At 37.9% G+C, this 17,501-nt stretch overlaps 2 pseudogenes; both read left to right on the top strand.

The window, feature by feature from the left end:
- The first annotated feature begins 13,428 nt into the window (after window positions 1-13,428).
- LOC140507778 (cytochrome c oxidase subunit NDUFA4 pseudogene) lies at window positions 13,429-13,659 on the top strand (annotated as a pseudogene).
- A 1,128-nt stretch (window positions 13,660-14,787) lies between these two features.
- LOC140507777 (mitotic spindle assembly checkpoint protein MAD2A pseudogene) overlaps window positions 14,788-17,501 on the top strand; it is a 57,683-nt pseudogene continuing 54,969 nt past the window's right edge.

Below are 17,501 nucleotides of genomic sequence, written 5' to 3'. Positions count from 1 at the left end.
AATAAGACCTTTATCAGAGACACTGGCTATAAAAATTGTTTCCCAGTTTTCTGCTCCCTTTCTAATCTTGGTTGCACTGGCTCTTTTTGTGCAAAAACTTTTTAAATTAATGTAATCAAAATTATCCATTTTGCATTTCATAATGTTCTCTATTTGTTTTGTGGTCATAAATTCTTCCCTTCTCTATAGGTCTGACAGGTAAACTATTCCTTACTCTCCTAATTGCTTAGGGTATCATGCTTTATGCCTAAATCATGTATCTATTTTCACCTTTTTTTTTTTGGTATATGGTGTAAGATCTTAGTCTATGCCTAGTTTCTGCCATACTATTTTCCAATTTTCCCAGCAGGCTTTGGCAAATAGTGAGTTGGAGTCTTTGAGTTTATCAGACAGTAGATTACTATAGTAATAGACTACTGTCTTGTGTACCTAACCTATTCCACTGATCCACCATTCTATTTCTTAGGGAGTACCAAGTAGTTTTGATAATTGTTGCTTTATAATACAATTTTAGATCTGGTAGAGGCCTCCTTCCCTTGCATTTCCTTTGATTACTTCCATGATATTCTGGACCTTTTGTTCTTCCAGATGAATTTTGTTGTTATTTTATCTAGCTCTATAAGATAACTTTTTGGTAGTTTAATTGGTATGGCACTGAATAAGTAAATTAATTTAGGTATAATTGTCATTTTAATTATAGCCTACCCATGAGAAACTGTTATTTTTCCAATTATTTCGATCTGAATTTATCTGTGTAAAAGTGTTTGATACTTTACTTTAAATGGAATTTCTCTTTGTATCTCTTGCTGCTGGGCTTTGTTGGTAATATATAGAAATGCCAATAATTCATGTGGGTTTATTTTATATCCTGTAACTTTGCCAAAGTTGTTACTTATTTCAAGTAATTTTTTAGTTAATTCTCTATGATCCTATAAGTATACCATCATATCATCTGCAAAGAGTGATACTTTGTTTCTTCACTACCTATTCTAATTCCTTCAGTTTAGTACAATATTAAATAATAGTGGTGATAATGAACATTCTTGTTTCACCTTGTTCTTACTGGAAATACTTCTAGCTTATCTCTATTACATATAATGTTTGCTGATGGTTTAAGCTAGATGCTACTTATAATTTTAAGGAAAAATCCATTGATCCCTGTGCTCTCTAGTCTTTTTTTTTACAGCAAAGATAAAATAATTTTTAATAGACATTTAAGCATGAATTACACAATTTATATTTATTACTGTCAAACAGAAGTACATTTATAAATGCTGAAGGGGTTTTGTGCAAGGGAAGAGAGCCAGCTAATATTAGTCTGGAATGAGCTTACAAGGAAGGTGAGGTTGAGCAGTGCTTGTAAGAAAAGACATGCTTTGGCAAAGAGGGGATGGGAACATGTTTTAAATGGTGGGAACAACATATGCCTGCACAAAGGTGAGAGATGAATAACAAACTAGGTTAATTCAATGATAAAAATTGTTATTTGGGACTGAAATGATTTGCTGGTGGTAGATGATGAAAATCTCAAGATCAAAAAGATCAGTATATTAAATCCTGAAAAACTATAGGCATGGAATCTTTTTCTTAACCTTTTTTAATGTTTAGTTATTTATTTTTAGTTTTCAACATTCATTTCCACAAAATTTTGAGTTCCAAATTTTCTCCCTATCTCTCCCCTCCCCCACTCCCAAACACTGTGCATTCTGATTACCTCTTCCCCCAATCTGCCCTCTCTTGTATCACACACCTCCCTTCCCCTATCCCCATCTTCTCTCTTGTCTTGTAGGGCAAGATAAATTTCTATACCCCATTACCTGTATTTCTTATTTCCCAGTTGCATGCAAAAGCAATTCTCAACATTTATTCCTAAAACTCTGAGTTTCAACTTCTCTCCTTTCCTCCCTCCCCATCCATCTCCACTGAGAAGGCAAGCAATTCAATATAGGCTATATATGTGTAGTTTTGCTAAAGACTTCCATAATAGTCATGTTGTGTAAGACTAACTATATTTCCTTCCATCCTATACTGCCCCTATTTATTCTATTCTCTCTTTTGACCTTGTCCCTCCCCTAAAGAGTTTACTTCCAATTGCTCCCTCCTCCCATTTGCCCTCCCTTCCATCATCCCCCCCCCCCCATTTATACCATTCTCCCCTACTTTCCTGTAGTGGAAGATAGATTTTCATACTAAATTGAGTGTGTATGTTATTCCTTCCTTGAACCAAATATAATGAGTAGGCTTCACTTTTTCCCTCTCACCTCCCCCCTTTTTCCTTCTTTTGAAAAGTCTTTTTTCGCCTCTTTTATGAGAGATAATTTGCCCCATTCCATATCTCCATTTCTCCTCCCAATATGTTCCTCTCTCACACTTTAATTTTATTTTTTTAGATATCATCCCTTCCTATTCAACTCACCCTGTTCTCTCTGTCTATATTCTTCTTGAGCTCTTCCAAGAAGTCTTTTTGGGCTTCAGACCAATTCATATTTCAGATGTAAGTATATTGACAATGTTGTCGTATTCTGAGTTTGTGTTTTGATCTTGTCTGTCACAGTAGTAATTTTCTATGGTCAATGTTTGTTTTTGCTTCTTGTTCATCTTGTTTGCCTATTTCCTGGCTTTGAAAGCTGAGCTCCCCTGCTGGACCACAGGGGTCACAGTCCCAAGCTTCTTGTGCTGAGGGCCAGGGACCTGGTCACTGGCTTTGTGTGCTGGACCTCAGGTACTGGCAGTTGGAGGCTGTGGGGATCTGGCAGCTTATCTGATGCTGAGCTGGCATCCTAGTGGTGGTGTCTGGCATGTGCTGAGGCCAGGTGGACTTTTTCTGTGTTTCCCTGAGGCTACACTGAAGTACAGGGAGGTCTGGAGGATACCTGTTTGCCCTGGGCTGCCCTTTAGCACCCAGAGGTCTGGCAGTCAGGAGATGACTGACTATCCTGGGCTGCACTGAAGCATATGGAAGTACTGACACTGGAGGATGCAGGCCTACCTAGAACTGCACTGAAGCACATGGTGGTTCTCTGAGTTGGAGTCTGCTTGTTCCCCTGGCTATGCTAAGGCATTTAGCAGGTCCTGGTGTTGGTGTTGCCTGCTCTACCATACCACAAAATGAGATACTATGACTTTTTAAAAAAAATTTACCTCACTCAGAGTTTGATTTGAAGTAGTTTGTTTGTTTTTAAAGTTATTTAGAGTGTTGGGAGAACTCAGCAGAAATGTTCAATTCCCTCCACCCTCTTGGCTCCACCTCTAGTCATATATTTTCATGGAGAACTACTTAAAAGATAATTGGACTTGGTTGAAGTGCCTAGTCAACTAACCCTTTTTCTTTTCATCTTCCCATTCACCATTCCTGAAACCCACTGCGAAGATAGACTTTGGATATCAGGGATAGAGCTTGGTGATATAAGGGTGGCCAAATCATCCTTATTCCATAAGGGTAGCATGTGCTAGCATTATCTCTTTCATAGATTTCACTCACCCCTTGTTCTTTATGCTTCAAAATCTGGTTGCTCACCTCATCCAGCAATCTTTTAGTACTTTCATCTTCACTTATATAATTTTTCAAACATACTCTGTTACATTCTTTAATCTCTCAAATCCTCTATACATAATTTTCTGTTTGTTGCTGAATTTTTCATTCAACCATATTGTGCTTTGTCTAAGCCAGATGCTTTTATTATTCAATGGCTTGCATGACTGGATCTTATAGTGGTAACTGTTTCTTGGAGTATATTCTATTTCCTGTAGGTATTTTTCCTACCAGCATCTTTAAGTACCCAGAGAAAACAGACCAGGGGATCAGCTAACAAAGCCAAAAAAAACAAAAGTGGAAATCAATGTATGGGCCCTAAGGGCTCTAAAAGTCTGCAGTGACAAAACTGAACGATTCCTGATAACTGTGAAAAACTCATCCCCTCTGAACTTGGATATACATATAGGTGTGCCTGGAACTTTGTACACAACAGATACCAGACATGGGAGGGCCGGGAACACGACCTCAGATGACACAAATTGAGAACATACAGGGGTCCACCATCCCACCCAACTATACAAAAACAAAAAAAGACTACTCCTGATTAAAAAAAATCCCCAATCAAGAAAGATGTCTTTAAATATGAATAAACTGAAGAAAATATCAACAATAAAGAAATTGTACGTATCCGGAAGCATCCAGGACACAAACCTAGAGTGACTCCACATTGACTATGGGCTGAGCCTTAGAGGAGAGTATGTCTTACCTTTCCTTATGGTCTATTAGAATTCCTGGAAGAAATGAAACAAGATTTTTTAAAAAAGGGATATTATAAATGAAATGAGAACTCTAAAGGGCAAGGTTGGAAGGAGAATGAGCAGCCTAGTACAAGACATGCAAAATCTTACACAAGTAATGGACTCCCTGGAATTAAAAATGAAACAAACAGAAATAAATGACACCATGAGACAACATGAAATAACAAAAGAAAATCAAAAGGATGAAAAAATAGAAGATGATCCTAAGAATCAACTACCAGAAAAATATGACCCAAAACACCCCATGAATACCCATATTCCAAGAAATCATGAATGGAAATTGCTGAGACCTATTAGAATCAGAGAGGAAAGTGAAAATAGAAAGAATCCACCAATGACCTCTTAAGAGAAACCTAAAATGAAAAATACCAGAAAAGTCAACCAAAATACAAAGCTTCTGGATTATGGAAAAAATGCTTCAAGTAACCAGAAAGAAAGGAACTATTGTCAGGATCACAAAAGACTTGGCAGCTGGCACTTTAAAAAACAGGGGTTTACAATAAAATTTAGCGAAGGCAAACAATAAAGAATTATAGGGGCCATTAGGTAGTGCAGTGGATACAACACCAGCCCTGAAGTCAGGCAGACTTGAGTTCAAATCCAGACACTTACTAGTTGTGTGACCCTGAGCAAGTGACTTAACCCTGAGTGCCTAAAAAACAAACAAACAAAAAAAAACCCAATAAATCAAGAATAATTTACTAGCAAAAGTGGGTAAAATCCTACAGGGTACAAAATAGACCTTTAACAAAATGGAGAAATTCCAAGCACTCTTGATGAAAATGCTAGATTTGAATAGCATCTTTGAAAAGCAAACACAAGAGAAACCTAGAAAGGTAAATACATTGGAATAATTAGAAAGAACTCTATAATGAAGTGTTTTTAGTCAAATGGGGGAAGAAGAAACGAGTCTCCTTTCAGAATCCTAATGTCTTCAAGGGTCATAGAGTCAAATAAGATAACTATATGGCCTAAGGGTGGTTTTGTTCTACTTTGATCTTAAATGAATAAAGAATAAGTAGGGGCAAAAGAATATAATAGGGAAGAAAGTGGGAAGAATTTACTGTTTTCACATAATTGGATTGCTTAAGAAAAATATTACATAAATTTGGAGGAAGGGGAGAGGAGAGTGTGCCTTCTGTTAATCTCACTTTCCTGGCAGGAACAGGGAGAGGAAAGGAGAAACATAAGAGGGAAGGTAAAATAAGGGAGGGATTAATCACAAGAAAACCACACTCTTTAAACAGTGAATTATGAAGGAGTGATTAAAGGGAAAGGGAAAAAAGGGCAAGAATCCGTGATTGGGATCTGGGAGAAGGGAAGACAATTATAGAGAAGGGGCAGGGGTAAGGAGAGAAAAAAGTATAAGAGGATAGGATGAAAAGAAAGTAACAATCATTACTGCTATAGCCCATTAGATGTAGAGTTACTCTGGGGGTCCTTATCTAAACTACCATTTACACAAATAAGTCCAGTCTTCATCAACCTCTCAGGATTCTAGGGGTAACCCTAAGAGGTCATAAGCTCTCTCTAATGCCATAAGTTTGGGATCCCATTTTGGTATGTTCTCCTCAATGTCAATTTCCAGCTTCAATTAGTACCATCCTTATATCACTGATTGACCCAATGACCAGCACTTTAATATCATTTAACAAGTTAAAACCAATCGACTTGGGGGGAGGAGCCAAGATGGTGGAGTAGAAAGATACACTTTTGCTAGCTCCCAACCCACAGCCCATAAAATACCTGTAAAGAAGTACTCCCAACAAATTCTGGAGTAGCAGAAGCTGTAGAACAACAGAGCAGAGGAGATTTCTGTTCCAGAGAGACCTGAAAAACCGATGCAAAAGGTTTGTCATGCACTGGACCAGAGCAGAGCCCAGCCCTACCTTGGCCACGTGGCACCAAGAGGAGCAGATCCCAGCAGGCTTCAGGGACAGAATCTCCAGCGGCCACGCAGGTCCCTCCACCCACAGGTGCCAAAGGTTAGTGACAGAGTCTTTTTGGCTTGCTGAGAGGGAAGCGGGGTGTCCCCATAACCGAAGCCTTACACAACACGACTATTACGGAATTCATTTGCAAAACTACATAGATATGGCCTATATTGAATTGCTTACCTTCCCAAAGGGAATGGGTGGGGAGGGAGGGATGAAGAGAAGTTGGAACTCAAAGTTTTACGAACAGCTGTTGAATACTGTTCTTGCTACTAGGAAATAAGAAATACAGGTAAAGGGGTATAGAAAGTTATCTGGCCCTACAGGACAAAAGAAAAGATGGGGACAAGGGAAGGGAGGGATGATAGAAGAGAGGGCAGATTGATGATAGGGGCAATTAGAATGCTCGGTGTTTTGGGGTGTGGGGAGGGGACAAATGGGGAGAAAATTTGGAACCCAAAATTTTGTGAAAATGAATGTTAAAAGTTAAATAAATAAATTTAAAATATATATATTCAAAAAACCCCCCCCCAAAAAAAATGAAACAATTGACTTTTACAAAGGAATTTTGACTGAGAAGATACAGCAAAAACAGAAGAAAAACCACATCTCCAACTCCTCTTACTGGGAGTACACTCTCCCCTATGGGGGAGAGTGGACTCAAACTTAAACAGCTGCTACAAGGCATTTACTCCATTTACATCAAATTATCTTCTGAATGCAGCATAGCCCACTGACCATTTGCTCCCCTACTTAAAAGAAAATGGCATCATACTTCCATCTCCACCCACTGCTCATCTGGATCCCATAGATCATTCCTCTGGGCTATGCAGCACACTGAGATTGGCTGCTAGCAAACTCTGGTATGGACTCCTGTTGCTGGGTCTCTGATCCTCTAATCTTCAGTCTCACAATGCTCGTTCAGCATTGAGAAGGAAAGAACAGAAATAACAGAGATAGAATTAATATAAGTGCCATGGAAACTGAGGCAAACAGAATTAAGTGACTTACCCAGGGTTATACAGCTATAAGTGTCTGAGGCTGGATTTGAACTAATGAAGGTCACTCACAGCATCCCAAGCCACACCAGTCATCTTGACTTTTGTCTTGCCAGTGGATTTTGATGACTCTGGAGTAGAGAATGAGGGTGACCACTTTGCTAAACTCTGCCTCACTTAAATCCCACTCATGGGCAAGAAAAGATATCACCCTCCTGATGTCTTAAGCCCTCTTCAAGAATAAAGGATGCACAAGTGCTGTGGGGCTTCCAAACTACATGGTGACCAAGTGGGGAAGGAGTGCCTCCACCCACAGGTTTACATTATTTCATTGTCCTCACTCTAATGCACTCAGGAAACAGAAAGAGACCAACCTAGCCAATTAATGCCTTTTATATGATCATTCTGTTCCAATTCAACCGATAATCACAAGGGTCCTATTCACCCCACAGTATGCAGATAAGAAACAGTCATAGGATACCTGTGCATGTTCCAAAGTCAACAAGGGGATTGCATCAGGAAGAGCAAACTGAGCATATAGATAAGGACCAGATTTTTATTCACCAGTCTCCTATTATATTATGAACCTGATGGGATGAACTCACTTATAAAATTAAAAAAGAATTGCAGAATAGATTAGAAACCGAAATCTAACAATGTGTTATTTATAAGAAACATAACTTGAAATAGAAAGGTTCACACAAAGTTAAAATAAGGACCGGAATAAATTTTTTATTATTTTTCAGATGCATTTAAAAAAGCAGGGGGAGCAATAATAGTCTCAGACAAAGCAACAGTAAAAATAGATATGATTAAAAGAGATGAACAGAAAATTGCATTACTCTTAATAGTACCATAGACAGTAAATTAAAATCACTATATAATATAGGTGCATCAGATGACATAGGATGTAAATACTCAAAGAAAAAAATAAATTTAGAGAGAAATATTCAAACTGTAATATGTGGGGACTTCAACATACCTTTTTTGAAAAGACAAATCTAATAAAAAGATTAACAAGAAAGAAGATAAGAACCTGAACAGAATTTTAGAAAAATAAGTATAATGGATTCCTGATAACTAATAAATGTAAATAAAGAGGTATGTGCATATTTCTCAGACATGAATTGCCCCTTTAAAAAAATTGACCACATATTAAGGCATAAGAAACCTTGTAAACAAGTGCAGCAAAACAAAACATATTAAACACATCTATTGGCCGCAGTGAATTAAAAATAATATCTAATTAGGGACTTTTGAATAAAGTATTAAAAATTAACTGGATACTAAATGACAGTCCTAAAGAATTCATGGGTCAAAGAACAAATTATAGAAATAATAGAAAATTGCATCAAAGAAAATGACAGCAATTAGACAATATGTCAAAATTTTTGAGATGTATTTGAAGCACTGCTAAGGGAAAAACTTCTATCTCTAAATGATTTCATCAACAAAAAAGCGGGGGTGGAGCCAAGATGGTGGAGTAGAAAGACACACAAATGCAGGTCCTCCACACAGCCCATAAAATACCTGCAGAGAGGGACTCTCAACAAATTGTGGAGCAGCAGAAGTGGAGAACAACAGAGTGGAGGAGATTTCCAGCCCAGGGTGACCTGAGAGGCCCATGGAAACGTTGGTTACACTGGATATGGAGCAGAGCCCAGCCCAGCCTTGGCTGCACGGTGCGGCTTGTGAACAGCCCTCAGGGGCAGAATCTCCAGTCATGGAATCCCCAGTCGCAGCAGCGGGTTTGTAGATCCCTCAACCCACATGCGCCAAAGGTCAGTGATGGCGTTTTTTCAGCTGACCAGGAAGGAAGAAGGGCCTTCCCATAGCTCTAGCAGCAGACAGCAGCTGCAGAGGCCACATTGTGCAGGCAGCAGCAGTTCTCAGGGCAGCCCCTACAGCAGTCCTCAAGCATTGTTGGATCGTAAAAACCCCTGGGGGCACTGAGGAGCTAATTATTACCTCAGCCCTGTGTAGACACCCTGAGGGAACTGGTCTTTGTCTTACACTGAATGGATGCCCTGCCCCTACAGCTTGACTGAAACCCCTCCCCCCCCCCCCCCCAGGGTGGCTTGGTGGAACTGGAGGCCAGGTGGCTGTGGAGAGGAAACTCTGCTAAGATTCTGGGCACAAAAATCCCTTCCTGCACCCAGACCAGTACACGCTTGATTGTGCCACCTTGGAGGAACTGAGATTTTACAGATTCCCAAAGTATACCCTACTCTTGACAAAGGACCCAAAAGTCAAGTAACTGGTTGGGAAAATGCCCAAAAAAGGGAAAAAAAATAAGATCATAGAAGGTTACTTTCTTGGTGAACAGATATCTCCTCCCATTCTTTCAGATGAGGAAGAACAATGCCTACCATCAGGGAAAGACATAAAAGTCAAGGCTTCTGTATCCCAAGCATACAAAATAAATATTCAATGGGCTCAGGCCATGGAAGAGCTCAAAAAGGATTTTGAAAATCAAGTGAGAGAGGTGAAGGAAAAATTGGGAAGAGAAATGAGAGAGATGCAAGAAAAACATGAAAAGCAGGTCAACACCTTGCTAAAGGAGACCCAGAAACATGCTGAAGAAAATAGCACCTTTAAAAATAGGCTAACTCAATTGGCAAAAGAGGTTCAAAAAGCCAATGAGGAGAAAAATGCTTTAAAAAGCAGAATTAGCCAAATGGAAAAGGAGGTCCAAAAGCTCACTGAAGAAAATAGTTCTTTCAAAATTAGAATGAAACAGATGGAGGCTAATGACTTTATGAGAAACCAAGAAATCACAAAACAAAACCAAAAGAATGAAAAAATGGAAGATAATGTGAAATATCTCATTGGAAAAACAACTGACCTGGACAATAGATCCAGGAGAGACAATTTAAAAATTATGGGCCTACCTGAAAGCCATGATCAAAAAAAGAGCCTAGACATCATCTTTCATGAAATTATCAAGGAAAACTGCCCTGAAATTCTAGAACCAGGGGGCAAAATAAATATTGAAAGAATCCACCAATCACCTCCTGAAAGAGATCCAAAAAGAGAAACTCCTAGGAACATTGTGGCCAAATTCCAGAATTCCCAGGTCAAGGAGAAAATATTGCAGGCAGCTAGAAAGAAACAATTCAAGTATTGTGGAAATACAATCAGGATAACACAAGATCTAGCAGCTTCTACATTAAGGGATCGAAGGGTGTGGAATATGATATTCCAGAAGTCAAAGGAACTAGGACTAAAACCAAGAATCACCTACCCAGCAAAACTGAGTATAATACTTCAGGGAAAAAAATTGCTTTTCAATGAAATAGAGGACTTTCAAGCATTCTTGATGAAAAGACCAGAGCTGAAAAGAAAATTTGACCTTCAAACCCAAGAATGAAGAGAAGCATGAAAAGGTAAACAGCAAAGAGAAATCATAAGGGTGTTACTAAAGTTGAACTGTTTACATTCCTACATGGAAAGACAATATTTGTAACTCTTGAAATTTTTTTCTGTATCTGGGTAGTTGGTGGGGTCACACACACACACATAGAAAGAGAAACAGAGAGCACAGGGTGAATTGAATAGGATGGGATCATATCTCAAAAAATGAAATTAAGTGGTGAGAGAGAAGTATATTGGGAGGAGAAAGGGAGAAATAGAATGGGGCAACTTATCTCTCATAAAAGAGGCAAGTAAAAGACTTTTCAGTGGAGGGAAAAAGAGGGGAGGTGAGAGAAAAAACATGAAGCTTACTCTCATCACATTCCACTAAAGGAAGGAATATAATGCACACTCATTTTGGTATGAAAACCTATCTTACCATACAGGAAAGTGGGGGAGAAGGGGATAAACAGGGTGGGGGGGATGATGGAAGGGAGGGCAGTGGGAGGAGGGAGCAATTTGAAGTCAACACTCTTGGGGAGGGACAGCATCAAAAGAGAGAATAGAAACAATGGGGGGCAGGATAGGATGGAGGGAAATAAAGTTAGTCTTACACAACACAACTATTATGGAAGTCATCTGCAAAACTACACAGATATGGCCTATGTTGTATTGCTTGCCTTCCCAAAGGAATGGTGAGGGAAGGAGGGATGAAGAGAAGTTGGAACTCAAAGTTTTAGGAACAACTGTTGAGTATTGCTCTTGCAACTAGGAAATAAGAAATACAGGTAATGGGGTATAGAAAGTTATCTGGCCCTACAGGACAAAAGAGAAGATGGGGATAAGGGAAGGGAGGGATGTTTGAAGAGAGGGCAGACTGGTGATAGGGGCAATTAGAATGCTTGGCATTTTGGGATGGGGGAGGGGAGAAATGGGGAGAAAATTTGGAACCCAAAATTTTGTGGAAATGAATGTTGAAAAGTTAAAAAAATAAATTTTAAAAACAAAAATAAAACAAAAAAAAAAACCCAAAGAACAGGTCAATGAATGGGGCATGCAACTAAAAGAAACCTGTAGAAGCTAATAAAAAACTAAAATAGAAATTCTAAAAATCAAAGGATATTTAAAAATGAAAGCAAAAAAAATCATTTAAGAATAATTTTTTAAATTGATAAATAAAATTGGACCTGGCTTTTTTTTTTTGAGGAAAAATTTGAAGTAGGCAAATCATTCTTTAGATTTATTTAAAAATAAAAGAAAAATAAATTTCTATTATCAAAAATGGAAAAGAAGAAATCACCAAAAAATGCAGAAAGCATAAAGGAATTCTGATGAATTTCTAAAGCTAAAGAAGTTGAATTGTCCCATCTAGTTCCCATGTAGTCTGACACTGACAAAAGACCTAGCATGGTGTGACAGAAAGAATCTAAGAATTTCTAGGTAACAAGTGACTGGGAGACTAAATACCATGTCGATCTTAGACTAGGAGATGGAGCTGTGAAACAAAAAATGCACTTCCACCATTCAAGATATAATGGAAACAGAAATGGATTTAGGGTTATAGAGCCTGTCCTGGGTTCAAACCTTCACATATTAAATTATTACTTATGTGACCATAGGTAAATAACTTCACCTCTCTGGATATCAGTTTTGGTGTGTTCTCTTTTTGTGTATTGGAAAGATGTAAAAATCTCACATAATCAATTGTAAGTCCACAATAGATCAAACAACATGGTTCCGTTATGACAAATCTAGATACAGTCTCTTCAAAAAGGATTAAATTTTTCTAAAAAAAAAAAAACAACTCAAAACAAACCTAGGTCTTTCTTCAATTCCATGTCATTGAAGCAAATACAAGCATCATAAAATGATGGCAGAGGATAATGGAATACTACTGTGTAATAAGCAATGACAAAAGGGATAGTTTTAGAGAAACCTGAGAAAATTTGTATGAACTTATATAGTGTGAAATGAGCAGAACCAAGAGAGCATTTTATACAACTACATTATAAAGACAAACAAATTAGAAAGATCTGTCTAAATCTTATCCAATCAATGACCAACCATAATTCCAGAGAGCAGATGAAGAGGAATGCTATTCACCTCTTCATAGAAGGGTGATGGACTCAAGATGAAGAATTAGACATACATTTTTGGACATGGCCAACATGAAAATTTATTTTATTTGACAATGTATATTTGTAACAAGGATTTTCTTTTTTTTTCTCCACAGTGGTGATGGGAGAAAGAGAAAACATATATTTGTTAACTGAAAAAAATTAATAAAGAAGCATCCTAAAAGACAGGTTATAAACTCCTTCCTGTGAACTGAAACAAAAGCATCAATTTGGAGTTAAGGAGAAATCTTAACTCCTACAAACTTCCTTGGATATGGGAGTGCACTAGGAGAAAAGCATTTATGAACCAGCCAGATCATACTTTTATCCATGCTACATTATTAAAAAGGAGTACATTTAATGACTTTGTAAGAGTGAACAAATAAATACACACCTAAAAAATAAACTGTTCTTCAGGCTTTTTTTTTAAGGCACAATAAACTAAAACTTATAGCATCATAATGGCTATGTGATTATGAGTGATAACTAATACTTGCTTAATGTAAATGAACCAAAATAAATTAACATTATTAAAAAGTATTTTGCTCAGCTATATGCTAGCAGATTTGACAAGTTAAATGAAATGGATGAAAAAATATAGACAATATAAATATTCAGATCAACAGAACAAAAACTTTTTAAGTTACATAATTCAGTCTCCGAAAAAGAAATTGATTGGGCTGCGAGCAAACCAACGAGCGAACACAGCCGCTGACTCCCGCATCCTCTGCCATGTTCTGCATAATCATCAACCAGGCCAAGAAGCACCCGAGCTTGATCCCTCTGTTCGTGTTCATCGTCGCTGGGGGCACCGGGACCACCCTGTACCTGATGCGCTTGGCGCTGTTCAACCCCGACGTCAGAAAGAATAACCTAGAGCCTTGGAGCAAAATGAATCCCACTGATCAGTACAAGTTCTACTTAGTGAATGTGGATTATAGCAAACTGAAGAGTTCTAAGTGAACCTGATGCTTTTTTAGCTGCAGAGAATGAAGGTCTTCCACAAGTCATCTGCACAATTCTACGTACAGTCAGGAAATGCTTGATTTTTCCCTCAAGTTGCTTGAAATCGTGTTGAGTTTAACAGATGAATAAAGATGTGAAACTTGAAAAAAAAAGAAATTGAACAAATCATAAATGAACTACTAAAAGGAAAAAATAAACTCAGAAACAGAAGAAATTTACAAGTGAATTTTATGAAACATTCCATTAATAATTAATTCTTATATAAACTGTTGTCAAAAACAGGAAAAAAAAATTTTCTCCTTTAAAAAAAGTATGGGTTTGAAACCTGAATCAGAGAGAGACAAATCGGAGAAGGAAAATTTTCAGAACAGTATCTCTAAAGAATACTAACTCTCAGTTTTTAAATAAAATACTAGCTAAGGGGCTATTATACTCTGACAAAGCAGGATTTATACAATGAATTCAAGGTTGGTTCATTATTAGGAAAACTATAAGCATAGTAGGGTAAGACAAGGACGTGCATTGCTATCATTATTTTTTTTTTAACACAGTATTAGAAATGCTAGCTAGAGCAACAAAATAAGAAAAATATATCAAGGAAATAAACAGGTTAAGTAGAATCAAAACTTTCACTTATTCCAGATGAGATGATGATCTACACAGAGAATATTAAAAAGTCAACTCAAAATTAATTGAAATAAGTAAAAACTTCAGCAAAACATCAGACTATAATAAAACCACACAAATCATCAACCTCTCTGCCTATTAACAACAAAATCTAGCAATTATGTGCTAGCATTATACAAGCACTGGGAATACAAAAAAAGGTAAAGAAACATTTTCTGCTTTTAAGGGACTCACATTCTAGTGAAGGAAGCAACTGTGTTCATACAAAATATACAAACTGTGTAGATAACTATGTACATACAAAATATATTCAGGATAAATGAGAGAGGATATCAGAGGGATGACACTAACAGTGGGGCTGGTCAGTGGGGAAGAACAGGAAGGAAGGAAATCAGCGAAGCCAGGAGGCAGAGGTGAAGAGGGAGGTATGAGGGAGAATGAAAACAGCAGTATTTAAAGGGAACAGAAAAGAAGGCCAGTGTTGCTAGATCTTACGCTATGTGGAGAAGAGTAATGTGTAAGAAGCCTGGAGAGGTAGGAAGGGGCCCCAGATTGTCAAGGGTTTCAAAAGCCAAACTGAAGATTGTAGCATTTGTCCTGGAAGAAACAGGGAGCCACTGGAGTTTGTGGAGTGGTGGAAGGAGGGGGGGATTAACATCATCAAAGCTGGGCTTTAGGAAGATTGTATTGGAACTTGAGTGGCAAATGAATTGGAGTGGGGGAAAGCTTAAGGCAAGGAGACCAAACAGAAGGCTTTCACAATAGTATCAGCATGAGGTGATGAGGACCTGCATCATGGTGGTGACTGTGTGAGTGGAGAGAAGGGAAGATGTGAAGGTAGAAAAAGCAAGACAGCAGCAGATTGTATATTTAGGCTGAGTGAGTGTGAGAAGTCCATGACAACATTGAAGTTGTGAGCCTGGATGACTGGAAGAATGGTACTACCCTTGATGGTACTAGGACAGCTAATGAGGGGGAAGCATTGAGTTTGAGATTTCTATGAGGCATTAATTCAATAAGTAGTTGATGTTGCAAGACTGGAGGTCAAAAGAGAGATCAGGGCTGAGTAAAAAGATCTGAGAAACATCTTCATAGAGATGATCTTTTTTTTCCCCAAATGTATTAATTTATTTGCTTTAGTTTTCAATAATCACTTCCATAAGTTCCAAATTTTCTCCCCTTCCTTCCCCCTTGCTCCCCAAGATGGCATGCAATCTTATGTGGGTTCTACACATATTTTCTTATTAAACACATTTTCATTTTATTCATGTTACATAGAATAATTAAAATGAGTGAAACCATAAAAAAAAAAAATAACATAACAAAGGAGAAAATAGTCTACTTCATTCTGTGTTCTGACTCCATAGTTCTTTCTCTGGATGTGAATGGCACTTTGCATCATGAGTCCTTTGGAAATGTTTTAGGTTCTTGCATTTCTGTGAAGGGCTAAGTCCATCAAAAACAGTCCTTGAGCACTGTGGCTGTTACTGTGTATAATGTTCTCCTGGTTCTGCTCATTTCGATCAGCATCAGTTCACATAAGTCTTTCCAGATTTGTCTGAGGTCTGCCTGTTCGTCATTTCTTATAGCATAATAGTATTCCATTACATTTGTATCATAGAGGTGATCTTGAATCCATGGGATCTAAGAAGACCACTAAGAGATATAGTATATAGAAGGAGTCAGACCCCTGGAGGACACCACAGTCAAAGGGAATGACCAAGAGAAAGTTAGCAAAGCCAGTTAACTAAAAAAAATGTTCAAACAAGTAGGAGAGAAGCAGGAGGATCAATGTCTCAGAAACCTAAAGAGTGACCAGAAGAAGAGGATATAGAGGAGGCAAAAAAGAAAAGGCTTGGGAAGAGGTCTTTAGATCTATTGATCAAAAAGATCACAGAGAAAGCACTTCAGTTGATGAGTTTGGAATTTAGAATGCCGAGATCTAGAGAAGAGTGAGAGGAGAGGAAGTAGAGCACCTATAATAGGTAACTTTCTTAAAAGAAGTTTACCCATAAAAAGGAGGGGAGATATTAGATATCAGTTGGGAATGGTGGGGTGGCCAGGTGGTGCAGTGGATAGAATTCTGGGCCTGGATTAGGCAAACCTGAGTTCAAATCCAACTTCAAACCCTAACTACCTGTGTGACCCTGGGCAAATCATTTAATTCTGTTTGCTTCCGTTTCCTCATCTGTAAAATGAGAAGGAAATGGAAAACCATTCCAACGTCTTTGCCAAGAAAACTCCAAATGGGGCCACCAAGAGTCAAATACAACTGAATGACAATGATAAGGATAGTAGGATTAAGTGAGGTTTCGGAAGAGACAGATAGAGAAATTCTGATAAAAATAACCACAAAAGAAAAAAATTATTTTAGAAGAATTAGGTAACTAAATTAAGTAAAAGCAAATGTAAAGAATTTAAGGAAATAAACCAAGATAAACAGGATAAAAAATAAAGAATAACTGGAAATCTTGTCACTTTTCAAAGCGGCGGGGTTATTGCTGGAGTATTGCTAAGCCCTTGCCTCTCAACTTGACCCTAAACATGGAGCTGTAGCTCACCTTGGAACAGGTCATCACCTTGGGCAGCAGTGCCACTATGGTCACCAAGTTCCCGTTTGGTACAAGAGTATTTTGTATCAGTATGGTATATGCCTATCTGAAACCTTTACACAAGTCCAGAAATATGGGCTATCAACAGATCTTAATCTCATAAAATGCTTGAATAATGTAGTAGAAGAATTAAAGGCTGTTGTACAAGTGTTCCATTCAGAAACTGGTAGGGATGATTTCTAATACTGCAAGTGGCAGAGTCCTTGAAAGATGGCAGTTTGATACTGAGTGTGACAAGATTGAAAAAGATGATAATGCATCAAGACAGAAATAAGGGAAATATATTCCAGATGAAATTAGTTCACTGATCTGACAAATTATGGACACAGTGCCATTGTTAGAAGGAGCTTGTGCATTTGATCTGCTGATTTATGCAAAGAACTTGTAGTCCCTGAGAAATGGGAAGAGTTAGGACCACAGTCTATTGCCAATTCTGAAGAGTTTCAGCTTTGTTCTTTTACTGCTACCATCCACAAAGTAAATAGAATAGTAACCTACAAAATTCCCATCAATGAACAAGAGGCAAAGGGAGGAAAATAATATACTGTGATTCTCAAATATGATCTCTCTTAATATAATTTAACTAAAGCTAGTGTATTT

Source organism: Notamacropus eugenii, chromosome 5, assembly GCF_028372415.1.
Source record: "Notamacropus eugenii isolate mMacEug1 chromosome 5, mMacEug1.pri_v2, whole genome shotgun sequence".
Lineage (NCBI taxonomy): Eukaryota > Metazoa > Chordata > Mammalia > Diprotodontia > Macropodidae > Notamacropus > Notamacropus eugenii.
Note: the sequence above shows the minus strand (reverse complement) of the source record. Positions and strands in the feature narration are given on the sequence as shown.